At 43.8% G+C, this 23,325-nt stretch overlaps 1 long non-coding RNA gene across 2 annotated transcripts in view; it reads left to right on the top strand.

Annotated features, from left to right (window-relative positions):
• LOC128778627 (uncharacterized) overlaps positions 1–23,325 on the top strand; it is a 124,176-nt gene that overhangs the window by 79,432 nt on the left and 21,419 nt on the right. The window contains exons 3-4 of one of the 2 annotated variants that reach the window (XR_008424300.1): positions 1,193–1,353; positions 3,811–5,139. This is a non-coding gene — a long non-coding RNA (uncharacterized LOC128778627). Of the gene's footprint in view, positions 1–1,192; positions 1,354–3,810; positions 5,140–23,325 lie in introns of those variants that run through there. The other variant, XR_008424301.1, reaches the window with a different exon arrangement.

The following is a 23,325-nucleotide window of genomic DNA, read 5'->3' as shown; positions in this document are numbered from 1 at the left end:
AAAATGAGAAACGAAAAACTATAGGTTCTGGAAATTCTATAGAGATGAGCAATGGGCCCAGGGATTGAGATCTGTTCCCAAAGGAAAACATCTGGGTTGTTCCCTGTTCCGACTGTGCCCAAAAAACTCTGCTCAGCAAAGCCCACAAAAACCGTGTGGCTTTTGCCCATCTGGGGAGGTGGAGGGGATGTGGTGGAAGAACCAGAGCTTCAGAGGAGAGGAGAGGTGCTGACCTCCTGCCCCTGAGACACTTTGCTTCTGCGTGCTCATTGCACGAAGTCAGGATGTGCACAAGTTGGCACTGGAGCTTACCCTGAGTCACCAGGGAAAATAAGGCTGCCCTCCCATGTTCCGGGAGCACCCCACCACTTCAGGCTGGGGCAGAGGAGAATTCCATTTTGTCAGGCCCGTGGTGTCACCGTAAGGGTCATGTTGTTGTTAATCATGGGCATCAATTTGTCACTCTCAGGTATCCGCGGCTACATGTGACTGGAAGCCAGAAGGCTGGCTTTAATACTGTTCTGAGTAACATTCAACGCAGGTTCTGCCTGAAAGACATCAGGCTTGGAATCTGTAATGATAAACCAAGTTAGAGAAATGAGGTGTGTGGAGGAGGAAGGGGAATAGCGTTTGCATCCATTCTGGAACAAGCTTAAAGTTGTAAGAATCATGATTTAAGGCGGCAGTTCCCCAAATGTGTCCTGGAGACCCCCAAGGTGCCTGAGACACTTTCAGAGAGTGCCTAAGGTCAAAATTATTTTCAGAATAATTCTGGGGTGTTATCTACCTTTTAAAACCCTCTCACAGGTGTGCAGTGATTTCTAGAGGTTACATGACATATCCCCAGTTATCTAAAAAGGCTATTAAAATATTCCCCCTTTTCCCACTAAATATCTACGTGAAGCCAGATTTTCTTTACACACTTTAACCAAAACAATAGATGGCAACAGACTGCACGAAGAAGCAGATGTGAGAACACCACTGTCTTCTATTAAGCTAGGTATTGTAGGGATTTGCCAAAAAATGTAAAACAAAGCCATTCTTCCCACTAAACATTTTTGGGACTCCACAGTTATTTTTCGTAAAGATATTTGCTTATGTTAATATACAGTAGGCTTATTTTTGTTCTTAAGTGAATTAATATCTTTGTACATTTCTTGGTTTTCATTTTTTAATATTTATTTATTTTTAGGAGAATGCAAGCGGGGGAGGCGCAGAGAGAAGTGTACAGAGGATCCGAAGCGGGCTGTGCACTGACAGGCTGACAGCAGTGAGCCTAATGTGGGAATCGAACCCACCAACTGCAAGATCATGACGTGAGCCGAAGTTGGACGCTCCGACTGAGCCACCCAGGTACCCCGGTTTTAATTTTTAATAGTTACACTATTGGTAGCAATATATCTGCATAAAGCAAAGCCACTTGGGTCCTTCCATAGTTTTTAAAAGTGCAAAGGTGTTTGGAGACTAAAATGCTGGCATGGGGGAAACAAAATAGGTGAAGAATTATGAAAGTACATGTAACTTATAAAAAAAATTAGATTAGTGCATTTGGAGTTAGAGACCACATTTGTTGGATTTGTTGTTAGGGTACTCAAGGGATGTAAATAAGACCCAGAAGTAAAAGCCCAACAAGTGAATTTCAACCCAAGAAGAACTTTTCAGTGCCCTGAGCAATGCTGAAACAAAAGGGATAGCCTTGACAAGGAGTGAGCTCCCCATCCCTGGAAGGATATAGACAGAGCCTGGCAAATCACCTGGCAAGGATGTTGCAGACAGCAAGTCAAGTGGCAGAGGAAGGTGGGGTGAGGGGGGGAGGGGAATGTGATATCTAAAAGCCTTTAAAGATGCCTTACAACCTGAGCATCAGGCTTTAGGAAAGACCTAAAATGATTCTCATAACAGTCAAAAGACTTTTGGCCCATCGCTAACCGTGGAGTTGCTCCCTAGTCGATACAGGGCACCAAAAGGGAATGATTCTCCCAAATTGCCGTGTAATAACCCCTCACATTTGCACTGGGCTTTGTAGTTGAAACCCAGGGAACCCAGGGCGATGTTCCTGCGAGCGTAGAGGAGTCTTTTACCCCTAGTCCCACCCCCTCCCCTGCAAATTCCTTCCTAGGGAAACACTGGACTCTTGAGAAGCCTGAATTGTTCAAGTCTCCTGGGCTCGCTAATGAGTTGTTCTAAGCTGTGTGTGAGTTTCACGTGCAGGAAACTCAGGAGCCGAGCGATCACAGCCCAGGCATACGGCCGTGAGGTGCCGCCCATCTCTGCTCAGCCTGCCCTCCGCTCAGATGTTACCACCTCTTTTGAGTGGCACTTCCACCCGCCTGCAGCCATCCTTCCGTGGGCAGGGATCCCATCAGATTTTACAAGCCAGACAGGGTCAGGCCTGGTAAAAACGTGAATGGGAATGCCCAGAACAACAAAGGCAGAAGGCGGTTTCCCTCACGAGACCGTGAGCCAAGCCACGTGCTGGCAGTCGCGGGGCACCCAGGGGAAAGCAATGAGGAGGACAGTAGCCGACCCCGGGAAGGCGGACTAACTGGGAGCAGACCCACAGGATCAGCCCGGGGCTTTAAAGACAATTTTTGAAGAGAGACTTTAGTGTTTGATGGTTTTTAAATAGCTACATGACCAAGATGCAGGCTTGTGAGTTGTGGCAATTTCTAGAGCAGGGATGGGCACATTTTTTTTTTCTGTAAGGGGCCAAATAGTAAATATTTTAGGCTTTGTGGGGCTAATGGTCTCATAGACAACTCATAGATGAATGAGGCGGCCGTGTCCCAACAGCATTTTATGTCTGGACACTGAAATGTGAATCTCATGTAATTTTCACATGTCATGGAATGCTCTTCTTTTGATTTTTAAAACCCTTAAAAATCCATGAACCATTCTTAGCTTCATGGTCTGTAGAAAACAGATGGGCTGGGTTTGGCCTGTGGGATGTAGTTTCCCAACCTCTGTTCTGTGGCAACACTTCTCAAACTGTATATGGTAAATGACCAATTTTTTTTTAATTTCCAAGTTTTCTCAGATACTTTTGTAAATTTATATCCAAATGGGAAGCTATAAAAAGGAAAAAGAAAGTTACAAAATACAAGTCTGCTGAAAATTGACACCAATGTTTCTAATGCCTACTCTCCTGTCTGAACTTAATCTAACCGGGGACTGGCCCAAATGGGTGTGACCCACACAATGGGGGGGGGGGAACCCTATAAATCCAAAGCAATTGCTTTGTTGGTCTAAAATCAATTAATGCATCAGTTATTTAAATTACCAGCTAGTGTTTTTGAAGTGCTTAAAATTTATGGTTTTCATCCATAGGGCAAACCACCCACTTCTCAGTCTTGTTTGCTGTCCCTCACGAATCTTGTTCTGCCCCATCCTGGGTTGGCAAAGGTATGCTTATCTAGGAGCTAAATATCTACCACGGTATTTCACTGGCTCTGCCCTTAGCCTCTAGGACCCCTTCAAATTCCCACCAACCACCTGGGAGTCCCTACTGGTGAGTCTCTCCCGTGACCTGTGGTCTGCGGTCCACCTCCTTGCCTGCTCTGGAGCCTAGGTTCAGACATCTGTCACAGCCTCTACTGTTACCACACCTACAACAGCATGATTGCTGTTCTTCCTTCCTCTCAGGAGACGGCCATTCTGTTCTGTCTTCAAGTGGCCATGTCTACCTTGCTTTGGACCATTCCTAACTTACTCCTCCACCTTCCCAAGCAAAGACCAATGCCCTATAACCCATTCTGGCAGAAGAATCACAGAAGCAAGGCTTTGACATTCCCACCTGCTCTATCTCCCTAGGCTGCACCAGAGATGGTCTGACTGGCAGTGGCTGAGCTGTGATCAGAACCCCCCCAAACCCTTCTCTCCAGACAAATCAAATTGTACCAAGTTTGGAGATCTACTCTCTCCTTCCCGAGGCATCCATTTTAAGTGGATAGTTTGATGAGTTTTGACAAAATGCTCACACCCAGGCAGCATCAACCCCAATCAAGATGAAGAACGTTTCCACTGACCCAGCAAGTTCCCTCGTGTCCCTTTGGCATCAGTTTCCACCTCCACCTCCAGTCCCAGAAACTACTGATCTGCTTCCTGTTGTACCAGCCCTACAGTATAAGGTACATGGAATCATGCGGTATATATTCTGCTATGTAAGGTCTGTTTTACTCAGCATGATGGTTTTGAGATTCTCCCATGGTTTTGCTTGCATCCAGAGCTTGTTTCTTTTCATTACAGAGTAGAGCTCCACTGTATGGGCATATCACAGCTGGTTTACTCATTCACCAGTCAATTGGAGTTTGTATGGTTTGCAATTTTGAAGGTGTGTGAGTAAAACTTCTATGAACACTCATTTACAAGGCCAGGGTAAAAATAGTGTTTTTATGTCTTTTGAGGGAGTGCCTAGGAGTGAAATTGCGGAAATGTATAGCAAATGTATGTTTGAATTTGTAAAAAGCTGGGAGAGTTCTCCAATGTTGTTCCACCATTTTGCACTCCCACCAGCACTGTACAAGAATTCCAGAGGTCTCCAAAACCTCACCAACACTTAATATAATTGATCTTTTTAATTTTAGTGACTGTGTAGTAGTATCTCATTGAAGCTTTAATTTGCATTTCTCTGATGAATAGTATCATTATGTGCTTATTGGATATTCCTATACTATCTTCTGTAGTTGGTGAAAAGCTCCTGCACATTTTTTTTAATTGTGGCTGTTTGTCTTATTATTGAGTTGTGAGATACATGGATGGATAGATGGATGGAGAGAGACAGACAAATATCCTAGATATAAGTCCTTTGTCAGATACATGTTGTACAATTTTTTTTCCAATGTGTGTCTTGCCTTTTCATTCTCTAAATGGTGTCTTATAAAGAATAAAAAGGTTTAACCTTTGTTTTGATTAGTTTTGACACACAATGCTACATTAGTTTCAAGTGTACAACATAGTGATTCAACTTGTTTATACATTATGCTCTGCTCAAGACAAGTGTCACTACCATCTGTCACCATGCAGTCCTCTGACAATACAATTGACTATATTTGCTATGCTGTGCCTTTCATCCCCGTGACCTACTCACTCTACTAGTGGACGCTGTATCTCCCATTCCCCCTCACCTGTTTTGCCCATCCCTCCCCCCACTCCCCTCGAGCTTTTGTTGAAATATAACCTTTCCATTTTTTCCTTTATGGTTAATGCTTTTTTGATCCTAAGACATTTTTTACCTACACCAATAATGAAAAGGTTTTCTTTTATTTGTTTTTCTAGAAGATTTAAAGTTTTAGCTCATGTAAAGGTCTATGATCCATTTCAAATTAATTTTTGATTATTGTGTGGAGGTAAGGATCAAGGTCACTAAATGTGGCTACCCAACTATTCTGGTGCCATTTATTACAAAGATTATCCTCTCCCCATTTCCATGGCCCCTTTGTTGACAATCAGTCAAAACAACCATATATTCTGTATTGCTTAGTCCATTCAATTGATCTATTTGTCTATCCTTATGCCAATACCATACTGTATCGATTATAGTTTTATATTAAGTACAAGGCAGTATGTATTCCTCAACTTTGTTCTTTCTCAAAATTGTTTTGGCATTTTCATATAAATCTTAGGGTTTATAAAATTAATCCTGGCATTTTTATTGCAGTTACATTTAAGCAATAGATCGGTTTCGGGAAAATTGAAATCCTCTATCAATTCTTCCAATGAGCATGGTATATCTCTTGATTTTTAAAGTCTTCCTTAATTTCTATCAATAATGCTTGGTAGTTTTCATGTAGAGGTTATATTTACTGCTGTCTTTATGGTTAGAGTTATTTGTTACATATTTATAAAAGACTATCTGTACAGGTTTGAGCAGTAGTGGTCATAGCCTTGTTCCCGATCTTAGAAGATAATACAGCTAATCTTTCACCATTGATTATGATGTAAGTGGCAGGTTTTTGTACATGGTCATTATCAAATTGAGGAAGTTATCTTCTCTTTCTAATTTGCTGAGAATTTTTAAAATCATAAATGAGTGCTACATTTTGTCAAATGGTTTTTCTGCACCTATTGAGAAAATCATATGCTTTTCTTATTCTTTATGGGTTACATGTTGGTTTTTAAATGCCAAGCTAATCCCACATTCCTGAAATAAGCCCCACTGGGACATATTATACTACATTTATAACATATTGCTGACTTCAGTATTGGAATACTTTGCTAAGGATTTTTGTGTCTGTGTTTATTGCAGATATTGTGTAGTGTGCCTGCTGCTTGAGGAGTTTCCTGGGGTATGGAATTTTCAATGCTAAAACTGGGACAGATCCAGGCAAACCCAGATTGTTAGTTACCCTAGATATTTGTCTCTAGGTACTAGTCTGTTTTCTCTTAATATCTTGTCTGGTTACTATCTTTATCTTAATATCAAGGCAATGCTGGGGTTATAAAATAAGAAGTATTCTTTCCACCTCTCTTTTATGAGATATTTTGTAAAAATAGTATCTTTTCCTTAATTGTTGGATAGAATTCACTAGAAAAGCCATTTATGCTCAAACTTTTCTCTGTGAACAGGTTTTTAGTCACTAATTCTTTTTTATTTTCCTTTCTCTTTCTTTTCTTTCTTCCTTTTTTTTTTCTTTTTTGGAAATGTAGGGCTATTTATATTTTCTATTTCTTCTGGTTCCATTTCTTCATGTTCCATCCACGTGTGAATGGTAGGCAGAACAATGGCTTCCCACAGATGTTAACATCGAAATTCCAGTGCCTGTGAGCATGTTATGTTACAGAGCAAAGGGCAGTAAAGTTGCAGATGAAATTAGGGTTGCTAACAAACTGACCTTGAGATAGCAAAGTAAGCTTAAATTATCTGGATGCACCCAGTACATTCACAAGGGTCCTTATAAGTGGAAGAGGGAGACAGAGTAGAAAGAACCAGAGAGATAGCATCATGAAAAGAACTTGGTCCGATATTGCTGGCTTTGAAGATGGAACAGTTGGGCTGTGAGTCAAGGAATGTAGGTAGCCTCTGGAAACTGGAAAACACAAATATATGGATTCTTCTCTTAGAGCCTCCAAAAGGAATGCAACTCTGTTGATACCCTGATGTTAGCCCAGCGAGACACATTTCAGACCTCTTACCTCCAGAATTTTAAGATGACAAATTTGTGTGTTGTTTTAAGCAATTAAGTTTGTAATAACTTGTCACAGTGGCAATTAAAAGCTGATATAATGTGCTCTTAATTTTATCTAAGATGTCAAATTTATTTCCATAAAATTATTTATAATATAAATAATAGCACTTTAATGCTATTTAAAGTGCTTTTTAGCACTTTAATGTTCACTGGATCTGCACAGACAGATCCTCTTTATTGTTGATACTGATAATTTCCACCTTCTTTCCTTTTATCTTGATCACTTAAATTTGAAGTTTATTGATTCTACTGACCTTTTCAAAGAACAAGCCTTTAATTTATTTTTTGCAGATTTGAAAAAATCTGCTTCTATTTCATTTACTTCTATTCTAACCTTTATTATTTCCTTCCTTCAACTTATTTTTGGCTTAAATATGCACTTCTTTTTTATTTAGATAATTTAGACGATTGGTTTAGACCCTGTTGAAGACAATTCTCCATGGGTATCTCTGCATATCTTGTAAATAGAACCACTAACTGCCTTGGTTCTGGACCATCTTTTTCCAGTGTGTTTGTAGGGCAAACAATTATGGAGAATGTAGTGTCTCCTGCCAAAGCAGAAGACAGGTGTGTTTGCTTATCAATATAATAAATACAGTGTCTCCCTCTGGGACAAAGGTCATACAGGCTTCTATCCATTATCAAAGATCCAGATTTCCTAAGCTTGGGATTCTTCTCCTCTAATGCAGCTCGCTGCATATTCAGGTGTCATCTGGCCCTTTCTTCATCACCATGTGGGAATTGGGACTCAGGGATTCCTCTCAAATGCTGATACTCTGGCTTCACTATTGTTGTATAAAATGAAGTCCTTTGTTTCTGACCCAAGAGAATCGTGTCTTCCACCAGTATTCAGCAAACTGTGGCCACTAATTCGCTAGCTTGCAATTAGGGGAAAAAATCTCAGACCAGTCACAGAACTTATGGACATTCCTCTTTTTAAATATAAACATTTAAAACTATTAATTGTCTTATAAGTATTGTTTTAACGACATCCCACAAATAGTGAATTTTTGAAATTGTAATTCAGTTTAGTATGTTGTTTGGTTTTCCTTAATAGTCTGTTAGTGACCCATGAGTTATCTAGAAGTATGTTGTATTTGAAAAATATTATATCATTTCGTGTTTATTGTAATAACTCTACAATAGCATATTTCCATTTCTTCCTTCCTGTCTCTGGTTCCTATGCTGAGAAGTGACCTTTCTAGGGTCTCTACTAAATGTCCTGGGTATTCAGTGAGGTCTCTTCACTGTGACTGGCTGAAACAGGAATGTCTCCCACTCAGTGTGGATTCCCACTCCCATCAGTGTGGATTCTGAGATGGTTCAGTTCATACTCCTAGATAGTTTTTCTTTGCCTGGCCTCATGCAGGTTCACTTTTTCCATATATAGATTTATATTTAGGCAAATGTTAGAGGAAATATCTCTGTAGCTTTAGGATAAAGAAGTTACCACTCAGTAACCAAAATTACATCTTCAGTGGATTTGAATGTCTTTTGGATGAAAAATACATCAAATAATAGGCTGCTGCTGCAGAAACTATTTAGGTTCTAGGGGGCCTTTTTTGGTGGAGCTTGTATTGAGTCTCAGGACCCAGAATGCAATGGAAATTTATAAGTCTGCTTTTAGTTGGGAGACTCAGGCTTGGCCACCCAAGGATGAATCTAGAAATCATATCAACCAACAGTCATTGAGCTCATGCTATGACCCAGCCTCTCTACTAAGTGCCACGGGTATTGTATTGAATAAAGCATAGTCTGCCCTGACTAGAGGGAGAAGTGGATACCTAAAATAATAAACATACCAATGAGATTCTGTGATCATGGCTACTAGATGGGGTATTAATAAAGCCTTAGGAAAATACAAATCTCTGAACCTTCTGTTTTGATTAAACAGGAGAGTCAAGGAATCAGGAAGCATCTGAGGAAGGATTTGTTAAATAAACAAAAGTTCTCAAAGGACAAGGGCAAAAGTCATTTCCAAAACAAGAAACAGCCCGAAAAGGGGCACATAGGCATGAGAGTAGGTGAGCTTTTCTGTCTCTACATCCAAATATAAGTTATGGAGTAGAAGTGCTCAAAAAGATGAGATGAAAAGTGGGGGAAGGGGCTTGACCAAGGAAGCTAAGGGCTTGAACTTCATTTTGGAGTGGTAGAAAGATCTTTCCATGGAAGCATGACTTAACCAGGTTAGCACTTTGGAATGATGATTCTCAAATCTAGGCGGTGTGGCAGAGGAATCCTCAGTGGAGGACGTCATCTCTCTGGGTTAGGAAGCACATGCAGAGGCATTTTGGGAAGCGAGAGGAAATAGGACAATCCCCAGGAAGAGCCTGGGTGCCTAGCACTGATTGTACAGGGCGTGTGAGACTCTTTCAACAAGGGCCAATCCATACTTAGGCCGTAGTCCTGACAAGGATCAGGAGCAAGCTGGCATCCAGAGATACCCTTTCTACTTAGAGGAACTAGTGTGATAACCACTCTGTTTTTCTGTGACTTTGGAATACAGATGAAATAGATATGCCTAATTCTCACATTTTCTCTTGACAAAAAAATTAATAAAAATCAAGAAGTATAGCAATTCATACTTTGCTAAGTTAAGATGAAAGAGCACAGATTTTGCAGACATATAGACCTGTACTCAGTCTCTCATCCCATCTCTCACCCCAGTGAGTCTCAGGGGAAAAACTGGAAAGAGCAACATCTATCTCTCAGGAGTATGGTGCACATGAGATGAGACAATTCATGCTTCAGACTTATTGCATGGCCCAATCCTGCCTGTCCCCCAGCGAAAGCTAACATCATACACACGGTCACAAAGCACCCCCCCAAACCCCCACTGCCACCATCTGTCACACCGTCCCCTAATACTGCCTCCTTCTCCCCCTCCTAGAGCAGGGGCCAGGCATCAGCTTAGCTTATATTGTGCCCACCCTAATAAGAGCCACTGTAGCTGCAGCTCCCAGGACTAACTTGACCTGACCCATGAAGCTTCTGGCCTTTCCCAGTGACTGCCCAGAGAGGTTAAGTAACACAGCCCAGAAATGTGGAAGAATTAATGCCCTCGGGATGGATTTTGTCCATCATTACAGTCAGGACACAGAAAAGAATGGGCCAAGTCACAGTGATTCCATAAGCCTTTCGGAGATTTCCCACTTGGCCAAGCAACCTATGCTGCTTTCTTGAGAAGCAGTAGCCAGCTCAATAAAGTGTCATCTTATATTTTCTTCTTCTTTTTTTGTCTCATTTCCCTTTTTTTCTTCACTTCTGCTTCCCTGGATTACACTTCTCAATGAAACATCACCATATGAGCTTTGCCTCTGACTCAACATTCTAGGAAATCCAACTTGTATTGATATGTACGACCTATTCTGGGTACATAGTAGGTACTCTGTTAATGTCCTCTCTCTTCCCTCTTAGCCACGTATTTCCTTCTTGGATCTCATAGTTTTTGGTGGGGATCAGTTGAGATAATACACGAAGAAGTATTTTGTGAATTCTTTTTGTGAACAGCAATTATGTGATACAGTATAAAGCGTCATTACAAAGTAATTGAGACAATTGGGCTAACTAACCAGTCAAGTGGCTTTGCTTTCTTGCGGTGGATGGGTGCACTTTTTCTTACTCATCGTGGAAGAATGATTGGTGTCTCATCGTGTTAATAGCTGGGCTACCTTGGGAAAGTGGCTTCTCTTCTCTGAGCCCAGTTTCCTCATCTCTAAAATGAGGATAACAATATCTAACTTGTCCATCATTATGAGGTTTTAATAAAATCATAGGTATAAACTTGCTTTGTAAGCTCTCAAGTGCTGTGGAAATTAAAAGGGTTATTATTACCACCACAGAGGTAGCAGCCCAATAAATCCTTGTCAAATGAATGATTGCTTGTAAAATATAGAAAAATACTTCTAGAAAATACAGATTCAAATAGCACCCAAGGATTGACGTAAGTTAGGCATGCATCCTGGTCCTCAATTTATAAATCTCCCTGAGCATCTGCAGCAAGATAACGGGAATATGAGGCTTTATTGTTGGTGAGTGCATTCAGCATTGCTTCTCTGGATGTTGCAAATGCAGTCCAAATGTAAGGCAGCACGGTGTTTTGGGAGTGGTAACACATAATAGAGCCATTTATTTGGTAGACATAAGAGTAAGTTGGCAACCACTTCAGGGATTTATACTTATCATAACCTACATATTTTGTTTGTATATTTTCTATATTACTTATATCAGTATACTGTTTAATCTTCCCCAACCATTCTATGAGGTAGGTATGAATTTCTCCGTTTTCAGGTAAAGAAACTAAGATTTACAGAAGTTTGGCAACTTGCCTCAAATACCAAAGCTAATAGTTTTGGGGAACCAATATTTGAAACAAGATCGGTCTCATTTCCATATCTGTACTTGTTCCTCTACGCCAGGCTGTTTTCTGAAAGTACTGTCCTCCTTTTTTGCAACTTTCTTATTCCTTTCCAAATTGTGCCCTCCAAAATCTATTTGACACCAGAAATGAATTTATAGAACCCCAAGGAGAACTGAAAACCAAAAAAAAACCCCAAAAAACAAAAAAAAAAAACCACATCAACTCCACAACAACCAGTAGCTCTCAAGAAAAAACACTAACATTGTTGCTTAGCATTTGCCAGTTTCCATGGTATAAATATTCCCACCATGGCGGATTTAAGCTACCAACTTGAGGTCACTGAATGCAAGGTGAGAAGGAGATGTACACAACTCGCCATCACCAGCGGGCACACAATGGACCCAGCACGCAGCCACCTTCAGCTGGGATCTCAGTGTCCCGACACAGCACTGTGGGATAAGGAACAATAACAGTCCCTGTCTGCAAAAGTGTTTCTTCATTGTTCGTTTACAATTTATTTGGAAGATAAAAATGTGTAGTTAGTGGAACCCCCCATCATCCTTTTTATGGCTGATGCAGACACCCAGCTAGGAAAAAGTTAGAGGCAAACAGATGAAATCTCAAGTCACTAGCAGTATATATAGGTGCAACTCTTCGGGAAATAAATATCAAGTTGTAAAGATGGCCATAGTTTTGACCAGTAATCCCTCCATCATTTATCTAAGAGGCTAGTCTATGGAAGCAAAATCGAAATGGCAGGAGCATTCATTGCAGTGGTATCTACAAAGTAAACAGAGAAATAATAAAACACCTAAAAACCCTCTCGATATCCAGCACTAGGTAATGCTTACCTTACATGTGTGGTAAACAGAATAATGACCCCCCCCCCCCTGCAAAACACCCACATCCTCATCCTGGAGCCTATGCATACAGTACATGACATGAAAAAAGGGACCTACTTTGCAGGTATAATTAAGGTTGCAGATTGTACAATATAGAGATTATCCTGGATTATCTAGATGGATTTAGGGCCATATGAGCCCTTAAAAGCAGAGAACTTTCTGTAACTGGAACAGATGAATGTGGCAGAAGAGAAGTCAGAGAGATTCCAAGGACAAAAAGGATTTGATGCACCATTGCAGGCTCTGAATGGCAAGAACCAGAAGGAAGCCTCTGGATGGTAAGGGTTGGACTCAGCTAACAACTGGCTAGCACATGGGACCTCCGCCCTGTAAGGACAAGCAATCGAAGTCTGCTAATAACCTGGATGAACTTGGGAGCAAATTCTCCCTCAAGGCCTCCTAATAAGAGTCCAAGCCACTGACACTTGATTTCAGCCTGTGAGGCCCAGAGTTCTGACCTATACAACTGTGAAATAATTCATTTATATTGTTTTAAGCTGTTAAATTCGCAGTAATGTTTGTGGCAGCAATAGAAACCTAATACAGTACAGTTCATCTGTATGAAGTAATATTATATTCATATTTTAAAGTGATCATCATAAAGATCTTGTAGGAACACAGAGAGCTCTTTGTGGGATGACATAATTGAAAAAACAAAGATCGCTGCATGAATTCCTTATGACCTCTCACATTAAAAAGTATGTAAATGAAGGTCAGAACAGAAAGAGAATATGTGAAGACAAATAATTCGGGCTTGGAGAGGGACAGTTCTTCCTTTAAGGATCTAGGTGTCACTTCTTGGAGAAACTTGCAGGATCTCCCTTGACCAGAAAGTCCTCACTTTTTCCAGAGAACTGATTCCTCGGGGGACCCAGGTACTCAAGGGCTGCCACTGAATCACTGACACCTTTTCTTCACTACAGACACAAGGAAGTCAAGGTGTGGAGTCTTGCCAATGCTAAATTCTTCTGTCATCTTTACTTTTGTTTTTTTCTTTTTGAGAAAGAGAGAGAGAGAGAGAATATGCACAAGTGGGGGAGGAACAGAGAGAAAGGGAGAGAGAGAATCCCAGGCAGGCTCCATGCTCAGCACAGAGACCAACCTGGGGCTCTATCCCATGAGGGTGAGTTCATGACCTGAGCCAAAATCAAGAGTCAGGTGTTTAACCAACTGAGCCACCCAGGCGCCCCATCTTCTGTCATCTTTTTCATCTTAAAGCTATGGTACCCGCTACTACCTGGCAAATGCTCAGTGGTGCCAGATACACATACAAATAGAAATAACTAGAAATGGAAACCTTGGATGAGGATGATCATGTTGCCTTCGCCTATGGCTGATTTTTCTGTGGCCTGTTGTTAGTACTGTCACGTCTGGAACTCATCCTTGCCTCAGTTGATAGAATTAAGCACTCTCTCCCTTCCCAGGAGGAGAGCCTGACCCAGCACCTCGTCTGCAATCCTGCTTGCCACACAAACACTGGTAACTGTCCCCATCCCACCCAATGGCTTCAGAAAGGGAAAAGGGGAGGGTGGATGCAAACTGTGCTGGGAATATTCTGTTCTACGGGGAACAGAATTAAGTCTAACAAAAGGGAAACTTCTACTTAGAAATGGTTCTATGAATAGAGTAGTTGAAAGATCACTTGTGCCCCACACCCCTGCCAGCTAGGGGCTAGGACAGGGAGCATGTGATGCTGTAGACCGAAACCACCCCAGACTGCTAGTTGTTGGAGTAATATGTCCAAAATGGCAGAGGCAAGTGGTGTCCACTACTGGGCTCCAGTGTAGGCTTCCTGGAATTGGCCACTTTGGCCTCTAAGTAACACTTCAAGAGTGATGTAGGCAAGCCATCTATGTCCAGAAGAGCATCATCAGGAAATCAAGGATTGCCAATCTCCTGTGGGCCCGGCACTGTGCTTAGCGCTTATTTCATTGATCCCCCCACCATGCAGATGAAAAGTCTAAGACACAGAGGCAGACAGGTGGCTTGGCCAGAGTCACACGGCTTGCCCCGCACAGCTCTGTCTCTTCCGACATTTCCATCACATCACGTTACCTTTCAGACACCGAGAAAATGAGGGGTCAGGAAACTGAGTCACTTAAGACGTGACTTAGACACTGGGGATGTCTACTCTGGAGAAGGAACACCAAAAAGTCACTCAAAGTGGCCCCAGCTTTCAGGGGAGCTACCACAAGGGAGAAACAAGCAGGGCTCTTCTAGGTGGCTCTGGAAAATGAATGGGGTTTGACAGTAGGACTGGGGGAGCAATAGGGGACAGAAATAGGGGACCTCCAGCAATGACAGCTCATCACAGGTGCAGGGGGAATGGTGGCCTGCTTCCAGTCAGTGGAGGGAGACCAATCCCTGCCCCTGCAGGTCTCAGGGGCCCACAGAGGGGGTAGGTTTCTGTGTCAGGTGAGAAGAGGGCACTTTGCACCTTGAAAATGCCATGAACTTGTGAGTCCTGATTCTCCATTGTGTCTACAGTGAAAGGGAAAGGAAACTAGCGTTTCTGAAGCCTTCCTCTGTACCAGCAAATTCGCGTGGACTTCCTCACATCTCCTCACACTTAATATTCCCACCACTTCTCTCTCACCTTGCCTGATGGGCAGCCAGCAGACCTCACCTGTCTCTATATCTACACGTACAGGTTCAAGCGCATTGCAATCAAAATTTGCCATGCCTGTTTCGGGGGCAAGCGCCAGACAAAGGAGGGCTGGGAATTGAAGCCATGGTCCTGGCCTCCAGCTCTCCTAAATGACCTGTCTCCTGGCTTGTGCACACACACACACAAAAAGCCATTCTCACTGCTAGGAGAACATCAGCTAAATACAGGAAGCAAGGAAAGAGCGGGGGGTGGGGAGCCAAAACGTGAGGATGGTTTTTCCCAGCCTGGGGGAGGGAGATGGTGAAGCTCTGCTTTTCTTTTCATTTTTAATATTTGTATTTTATTTGTGTGTGTGTCACTTAGTTGATTGAGTGCCCAGGATAGCAGGATATTCCCCCATAGACAGGTGGTACTCCAGCTAAAGTGGACACAGAAGGATACAGAGGCATGGGTTTCCTGAGACAGTTCGTCCCTCCCAGGTGGGCTGGCATCCCCTCCCCCTGGCTCTCCTTCCTGTCTTCGTTCCTGCCTCTCCTCTGGCAGCTGGTCTAGTGGCAGCCAGGAGATGCAGCCGGATGGCCAAGGAGAATGGGAGGCAAGTGTCTATGTGCCCAGAACGGGGAGACAGGGAAAGAGGAAAGAAGTGGAAAGGGACAGAAAGCACCCAGAGGAGGGATGCATGAGAGGCGTTGGGGAGGAGGGGAGGGCAGCAGGGGAGGAAAACACAGACCAACCAAGAGGGGAGCCAGACCAGACAGGCTGGGGCAGGGGGATCAAAGTAAGGGGAGCCCCCTATAGGAGAGAGGGAGAGGGGGAGTGTTTGAAGGGAGCTAGGCCTCTGGAAGACCAAGGGAAGCACTGTAGAAAATTGAGAAGGTAGACAAAGAAGAGAAAATGGAGAAAAAGGGGAGCAATCTCATTTCATCCTCACAATAGCCCCACGTGGGAGAGAAAGCCGGGCACAGAGATGTTAAGTCCCTTGCTCAAAATCACACAGCACAGCTGGGACACCAGCCAGGCAGGTAGTTGGAATTGCAAGCCCACACCCTTTGCCACTGCACTATACTGCCCCCAGGCAGTCAGCCAAGGAGTGGAGCCCACCGAGGAACCTTAGCTCAAGGGGTCCGTGTCTCAGCCCGCCGCCCTGCCCCAGCACTCCAGGCCTCCCCGCTTGGACCAGGTGGGCCTGCCACGAAAGCAGGTGTAAACGGGTCCTCCACAATTAGGAGCCGTGCTCTCATGTCTACTTTTTTTCCACAAAAGCTCTCCCAGAGCACCGAGCACCGCAGCCAGGGTGACTTCCCCGTTTAAACCTGGACCCTGGTGAGAAAGAAGACTGTTAGCAGGGAGCAGTGGTTCAGAATGCATGTTGTAGTTTGCACATGAGCCGTCTACTGATGTTTAGTCACCATGACAAGCACTGCTGATCGTCGAGCTTCATCCTGAACTTGGTAAGTCATTGTGTCTCAGCTGGGGGGCCCCCTTGCCCATGCAAGGAGGTGAGGTCACTGTTCAGCTTCCTTGTTTTATTGAGTACCTACTAAGTGCCTGGCTCGGTCTCATTTAAAATACACAGAAGGTGCTCATGAAGTATTCACTATCATCATCCACACCATCACTGGGAAATTAAAGCTCAGAGAGTTCAGATTACCTGCCCGGATGTTTCATAATCATCCAGAAGGAGCACTCCCTCCTTTGTTCAGCACCATGCTGAACAAAGCTGTACCGGGTCACTGTTTTACTTGTTGAGCAGATCCTGATGTGTACAACAGCAAACCATTATTCTTTCCCACCACTTTCCATTAACAAGGCCTCAGTGAGAAGTTCTTTACTTGCCTTCCCAGCTGGCAAGGGGCATGGGGGGGGGGGGGTGGGTAATCAGATGGGTCTCCTAACCTTTCAGGCATTCCTGCATAATAAATCTTCCAGTTACCTTAATTCACAAGAATGCTCTCATTTTAATAATTAGGAGGAAAAAAAACCTGTTCAGAAAATAACACTGCAACTGAGTCTAGTTAAAAACCTCTCCCTGTACCTGTAGCAGGTCTGCTTCTGGGGTGTGGGCGCCTCCAGTGGGAGAGGGGCCACTCTGGCACCAGCCAGGGGCTTTCAGTCATATCATTTCTACACCGGTGGAAGTCAAATACCAGCCTCCCATTCTAGAGAACACATGCTAAGCCCTGTTAGCGCGTCCCTCCTGGATGGCGCCTGGCTTTACGACCTGGAGATACTTGGTGCTCACCCAAGTACCCAGCACAGACACTGAAGGATCCTGCTTTCACTTCTGTTGAAGCACTGACAAGTCCTGGACGAGCTCCAGTTTTGTGGACAGGATACAACTGTAATAATGTAAACCCCACCCACTGGGCAAGTGTTCGTTTACTCTGCTTCATTTAAATTAGAGATCCTGGCTGAAAAAGAGCTGGCATGTACCTTCATAGAAAGATGGGTCACCTGATAAAAGCATTGATTCAACACTCAGAGGCTCAAAATAAGTTTCTCATTAACTCTTAGTCACAGAAATGTGTATTACAGCACTTTCTAGAAAACAAAAGTGGGGGGGTGCATTCTAGCTAATAGATTTCAAAGGTTGTGGTCCCACTCTCTGGGCCAGCCACATCGGGGTCTGGGTGGGGTCAGTGCATTGAGCTATCTTAGCTGAGGAAGCTATCCTCAAGTCACCCTTCCAGCCACCCTTATCAAGTCAAGATTATTGACTTCTCCATCACCTCCTTCCAAAACAGCAGTCACCAATGTGGCTGACAGAAAGAACTCGCAAGCACAGCGTGTGTTTCATTCACTGTGCCAACTGAGGGAGGCTGGAACTAGATTTCCCAGAATCCCCTTCGCTGTATGATTCTAGTACAAATTGGCCCAAAGAGGAACTTGCGTGGGATGTGGAAGACCAAAGAAAAGCAGCAGCTATTGCTTTCAGAAGTCAGTCACGAGCAGGTATGATGACTGACAGGCACGGAGGTGCCCCCTGGGTCCCCAGTGGTCCGCAACTCTCCTTGGCTCTGCACGTACCTGCTCCTCTGCACGCTGTGGCCCCAGGGTCACCACTGGTGCTTGGCTCCAGAACCAAGAAAGTGATGGCTGTCCAGAGGGAACGGCCGTGCGTGGAAGACAGACACAGTCAGCAGAGATACGGAATGTCGTGACTGAAGAAAAGCATCAAGTTCCAAGGTTGTGAAAACACAAAGAAAACCCATTATTTTAGTAGCATGGAGTAGGTATTTTTTAGAGTAATTGGAGAAAACAGATCTTAGGAATACTATTGACAACTGATGTGGTATTTAGAGTAATCTGCGGGCAGATTAGCAGACTTCCCATTTTCTTTTCTCTCTTTTTTTTAAATATAAATTTATTGTCAAGTTGGCTAACATACAGTCTATACAATGTGCTCTTGGTTTGGGGGGTAGATTCCCGTGGTTCATCGCTTACATACAACACCCAGTGTTCATCCCAAAAGTGCCCTCCTCAATGCCCATCACCCATTTTCCCCTCTCCCTCACCCAGCCCCCATCAACCCTTAGTTTGTTTTCTGTATTTAAGAGTCTCTTATGTTTGCCTCCCTCCATCTCTGTTTGTAACTTGTTTTTCCCCTTCCCTTCCCCCATGGTCTTCTGTTAAGTTTCTCAAGTTCCACATATGAGTGAAAACATATGATATCTGTCTTTCTCTGGTTGACTTATTTCACTTAGCACAATAGCTTCCAGTTCCATCCACGTTGCTGCAAATGGCATGATTTCATTCTTTCTCATTGCCAAGTAGTATTCCATTGTATATATAAACTAGATCCTCTTTATCCATTTGTCAGTTGATGGACATTTAGGCTCTTTCCATAATTTGGCTATTGTTGAAGGTACTGCTATAAACATTGGGGTGCATGTTTCCCTATGAATCAACACTCCTGTATTCTTTGGATAAATTCCTAGTAGTGCTATTGTTGGGTCTTAGGGTAGTTCTATTTTTAATTTTTTGAGGAACCTCCACACCGTTTTCCAGAGTAGCTGCACCAATTTGCATTCCCACCAACTGTGCAAGAGGGTTCCCGTTTCTCCACATCTGCACCAGCATCTGTTGTTTCCTGAGTTGTTGATTTTAGTCACTCTGACTGGTGTGAGGTGGTATCTCAGTTGGTTTTGATTTGTATTTCCCTGATGATGAGTGATGTCGAGCATGTTTTCATGTGTCTGTTGGCCATCTGGATGTCTTCTTTGGAAAAGTGTCTATTCATGCCTTCTTCCCATTTCTTCACTAGATTATTTGTTTTTGGGGTGTTGAGTTTGGTAAGTTCTTTATGGATTTTGGATACTAACCCTTTATCCGATATGTCATTTGCGAATATCTTTTCCCATTCCGTCAGTTGCCTTTTAGTTTTGTGGATTGTTTCCTTTGCAGTGCAGAAGCTTTTTATCTTCATGAGGTCCCAATGGTTCATTTTTGCTTTCAATTCCCTTGCCTTTGGAGATGTGTCGAGCAAGAACCTGTGGCTGAGATCAAAGAGGTTGTTGCCTGCTTTCTCCTCTAGGGTTTTGATGATTTCCTGTCTCACATTTAGGTCTTCCACCCATTTTGAGTTTATTTTTGTGTATGGTGCAAGGAAGTGGTCTAGTTTCATTCTTCTGTCCAGTTGCTGTCCAGTTCTCCCAGAACCATTTGCTAAAGAGACTGTCTTTTTTCCACTGGATACTCTTTCCTGCTTTGTCAAAGATTAGTTGACCATACTTTTGTGGGTCCAATTCTGGAGTCTCTATTCTATTCCATTGGTCTATGTGTCTGTTTTTATGCCAATACCATGCTGTCTTGATGATTACAGCTTTGTAGTAGAGGCTAAAGTCTGGGACTGTGATGCCTCCCACTTTGGTTTTCCTTTTCAACATTACTTTGGCTATTTGAGGTCTTTTGTGGTTCCATACAAATTTTAGGATTGTTTGTTCTAGCTTTGAGAAGAATGCCGGTGAAATTTTGATTGGGATTGCATTGAATATGTAGATTGCTTTGGGTAGTATGGACATTTTAACAATATTTATTCTTCCAATCCATGAGCATGGAATGTTTTTCCATTTCGTTATGTCTTCTTCAATTTCCTTCATAAGTTTTCTGTAGTTTTCAGCATACAGATCTTTTACATCTTTGGTTAGGTTTATTCCTAGGTATTTTACGGTTCTTGGCACAATTGTAAATGGGATTGATTTCTTGATTTCTCTTTCTGTTGCTTCATTATTGGTGTATAGGAATGCAACCGATTTCTGTACATTGATTTTGTATCCTGCGACTTTGCTGAATTCATGTATCATTTCTAGCAGCCTTTTGGTGGAGTCTTTCAGGTTTTACGTGTAGAGTATCATGTCAGCTGACTTCCCATTTTCAGAATCTAATAATAAAGAGGCTCACATAAAAGGAGTGGGGATCCCACGGAGTAAGAATGATGAGGCCCTGAGAAGGGTCAACCAACCAACTTTGTACAAGAAGGAAAAGTGGCCCAGGACCTGCATAAATTCTAAACACCCAGGCTTACCTAGCTAAGTATTATTATCAGTTCCCTCCAGTATGAGGGGGTGGAATTTGGAAAATAGTACCTAAATTCCGTTTTAAAACTATATTAAGTATCCATGACTACTATGGCTATGAGGAAGCATGGTATAGTCACTGACAACTGCATGGATGCTGGGGCAGTTTTCCTGGGTTCAAATCCTGTCTCTGCCACTTAACAAGTGGGTGAGCTCCAACTCCCTGTTCCTCGGTTTCCTCATCTGTAGGAGGAACGTGCTAATAGAACATATCTTACAAAGATGTTTTGAAAATTCAATGAATTAATCTTTGTAAAGCACTTCGAAGAGTTCTCAGCCCATAGCAAATACTATACAGGTGTTTGTTATAGAAGATCATACTTAGTTTTTACCCCACAGTGTGAATTCAGACTTCCTAGCAAAACCTTTCTGCTGGCTTCCTAATTCTAGATAGAGGTCCGCTCTCCACACCCACACCTAAAGAACTGCTATAATCGGTATCGCTCTCCTGGCAATCGCATGTAGGGGTGTGGTGCAGAGGGTGAGCAAACCCAGAAGAGCCACCTTCCTACAAAATTCTGCTTTGCAAAGACTGGTTTGAGGCCTTCCTCACTGGAGTTAAATTCTTAAGTGGGACCACTGAGTATCTCCAAATAATTTCTCTGGATGTTCTGCCAGATCCTGGTTTGAAAGACCTCTTCTCTCACCCCTGCCCGATGGGTCCTGACTCTGGGTCTGGCACAGCTGGCAGGAACTTCAGGCTCCTTACTCCCACTCGCTATCACTCATGTCCCAACTGCCTCTCCTGGAAACATTAGCAAATCAGTCAACTTCCCCTGCCCCGCTGTGGGGTAAAGGCTGGCTGCTCCTCTTGGCTCAGGAGTGTTTTCACTCTAGGATTCCTTCCTTGCTTCTGTCACATTTTTTCTCAGCCACCATGTCAAAGCCGGGAGTCCATCTTCCCAAACAGCACGAATGCCCACTAACCCCCTTCCTCTGCTTGTTCTGCGTTAGGTCCTGGGGAAAGTGCAGAGGTGATTAAGCAGTAGTGAACATGAATCCAGAGAGGCCGTCTTGCTCTGGGCCCACTGTCTCCCTGGCAAGCCATCCACCATCGACCTGGGTCCCCCCGTGGCATTTGGAAAGGCGTGGGGTAGAGGGAGGAATGCAGGCCACGTTTTGTGAGCCTCCTTGTCACAGAGAAGCAGCTGAAAGTTGTCACTGTTCACATGTGACAACTTTCATTTCACAAATTTCCTTAAGTTCACACACTGGCACGTGCTCCTTGGCAAGTATAAGATCCCTCCCCGTGGCACCGTCTTCTTTTCAGGGGCCCTAATCAGTGGAGATGCTTTGCCTCAGAAGAATTCACTGAGCACACAGTCGGCCAAGCCTTGAGGAGGTGGAAGTCGATCAGACGTGGCAACTGCCTTCTAGGTGCTGACAGTCGTATGGAGACACGTGCAAACAGATGAACCGTAGGACAGGCCGGTGCGCACTCAAGGGGGTTACCCAGTATGATGGCAAGTGGAGGAACCTCCATCTCTGCTGGGGGGCGGGGGGCGGTCAGAAGAGTCTTCCCCGTGGAGGCGAAGGTGCCTAAGGGGCTTCCAAGCAGAGATTTCCAGGAGGCCGACGGATACCTTGGCCTGCTGCTTCTCTGGAGCCCGCCGCTTCTCTGGCAGGTCTTGGCCAGAGATGTGGATGGAGCCCTCTGCATGGTGATGATAACCAGGATCAGAGGAATTGAAGACCTGACCCAGGGCCGGTGGGAATGGGAAGAGGCCTTTAGTCCAAACACAGACTAGGGCTCCAGATGTCCATGGACTGACTACCAGTGTGCTTGAGAATGGATGCGGTGTGAGCTCGCGGGGGAGGCCAAGACCCTGCAGGGTGTTTCATCACTTTCTGGGAGACCGGCCCCGGGCCAGGAAACAGCCTGTTCTCCCTTCTGCCAGTCCTCTCCAGGGACGGTGACAAGGGCTCTGGATCAGCCACTCCTACATGTCTCTCCCGTCCCCTTTCAGATCCTCCACCATTTACCAATGTGCTATCAAGCACACAGGGGGACTGGTCTCAGGCTCCCCTGCGACCGGAACTGTGTGCCACGCCCCCTGGGGGTCTCAGTGGAGCTCAGAGCCCAGCTGCTCCCAGAGCTTCAAGAATAAGAACTACTCCTCCATTCCAAACAGCCTCCTGAAACCTAATTCCTTGTCACAGGAAAAATGAAGAACAGGCTACAGGTCCCTCAGGGTCTGTCCTCCCTCAGGGTCTGTCCCCTCACGGCCTCTGCCAGCCTGCGGGCCCCTCGGGGTAAGAAACTTAGCCTTCCGTCCTTGGATGCCCAGTGTCTAATGGGAGATGTTTAATGGATGTGGGCCCTTTTCTTCTGGCACCAAGAGTCACAGTAATGCTGTGAATTCTGCACTTCAACAGACAAGAGCATGTGAGAAGTTGAGAATTGTGCCCCCTCCCAAAAGAAAGATCTTTTTCTGGGGTGACTTTGGAGATACAGCATTTGCAGTGTGCGATACTTAAAACAGAACACTCAAAAGAGTAGGAATATAAACACCCACCTGCTTTTCCAAGGACATAAAATAGCTTTTAGAATGACACAATGCCTCCTTTTTGTGCATATTTCACTCCATAGGGCACTTCCTAAATGAGTTGATGAATCTGGATCCAGAAATTCTATCATGTGACTTAACTAGCTGCTTTTTTTTTTTTTTTCCATCCACCCTGATTGAAGCTGAAA

Source organism: Panthera pardus, unplaced genomic scaffold (assembly GCF_024362965.1).
Source record: "Panthera pardus isolate Hobbes unplaced genomic scaffold, ASM2436296v1 HiC_scaffold_20, whole genome shotgun sequence".
In the NCBI taxonomy this organism is placed as follows: domain Eukaryota; kingdom Metazoa; phylum Chordata; class Mammalia; order Carnivora; family Felidae; genus Panthera; species Panthera pardus.
Note: the sequence above shows the minus strand (reverse complement) of the source record. Positions and strands in the feature narration are given on the sequence as shown.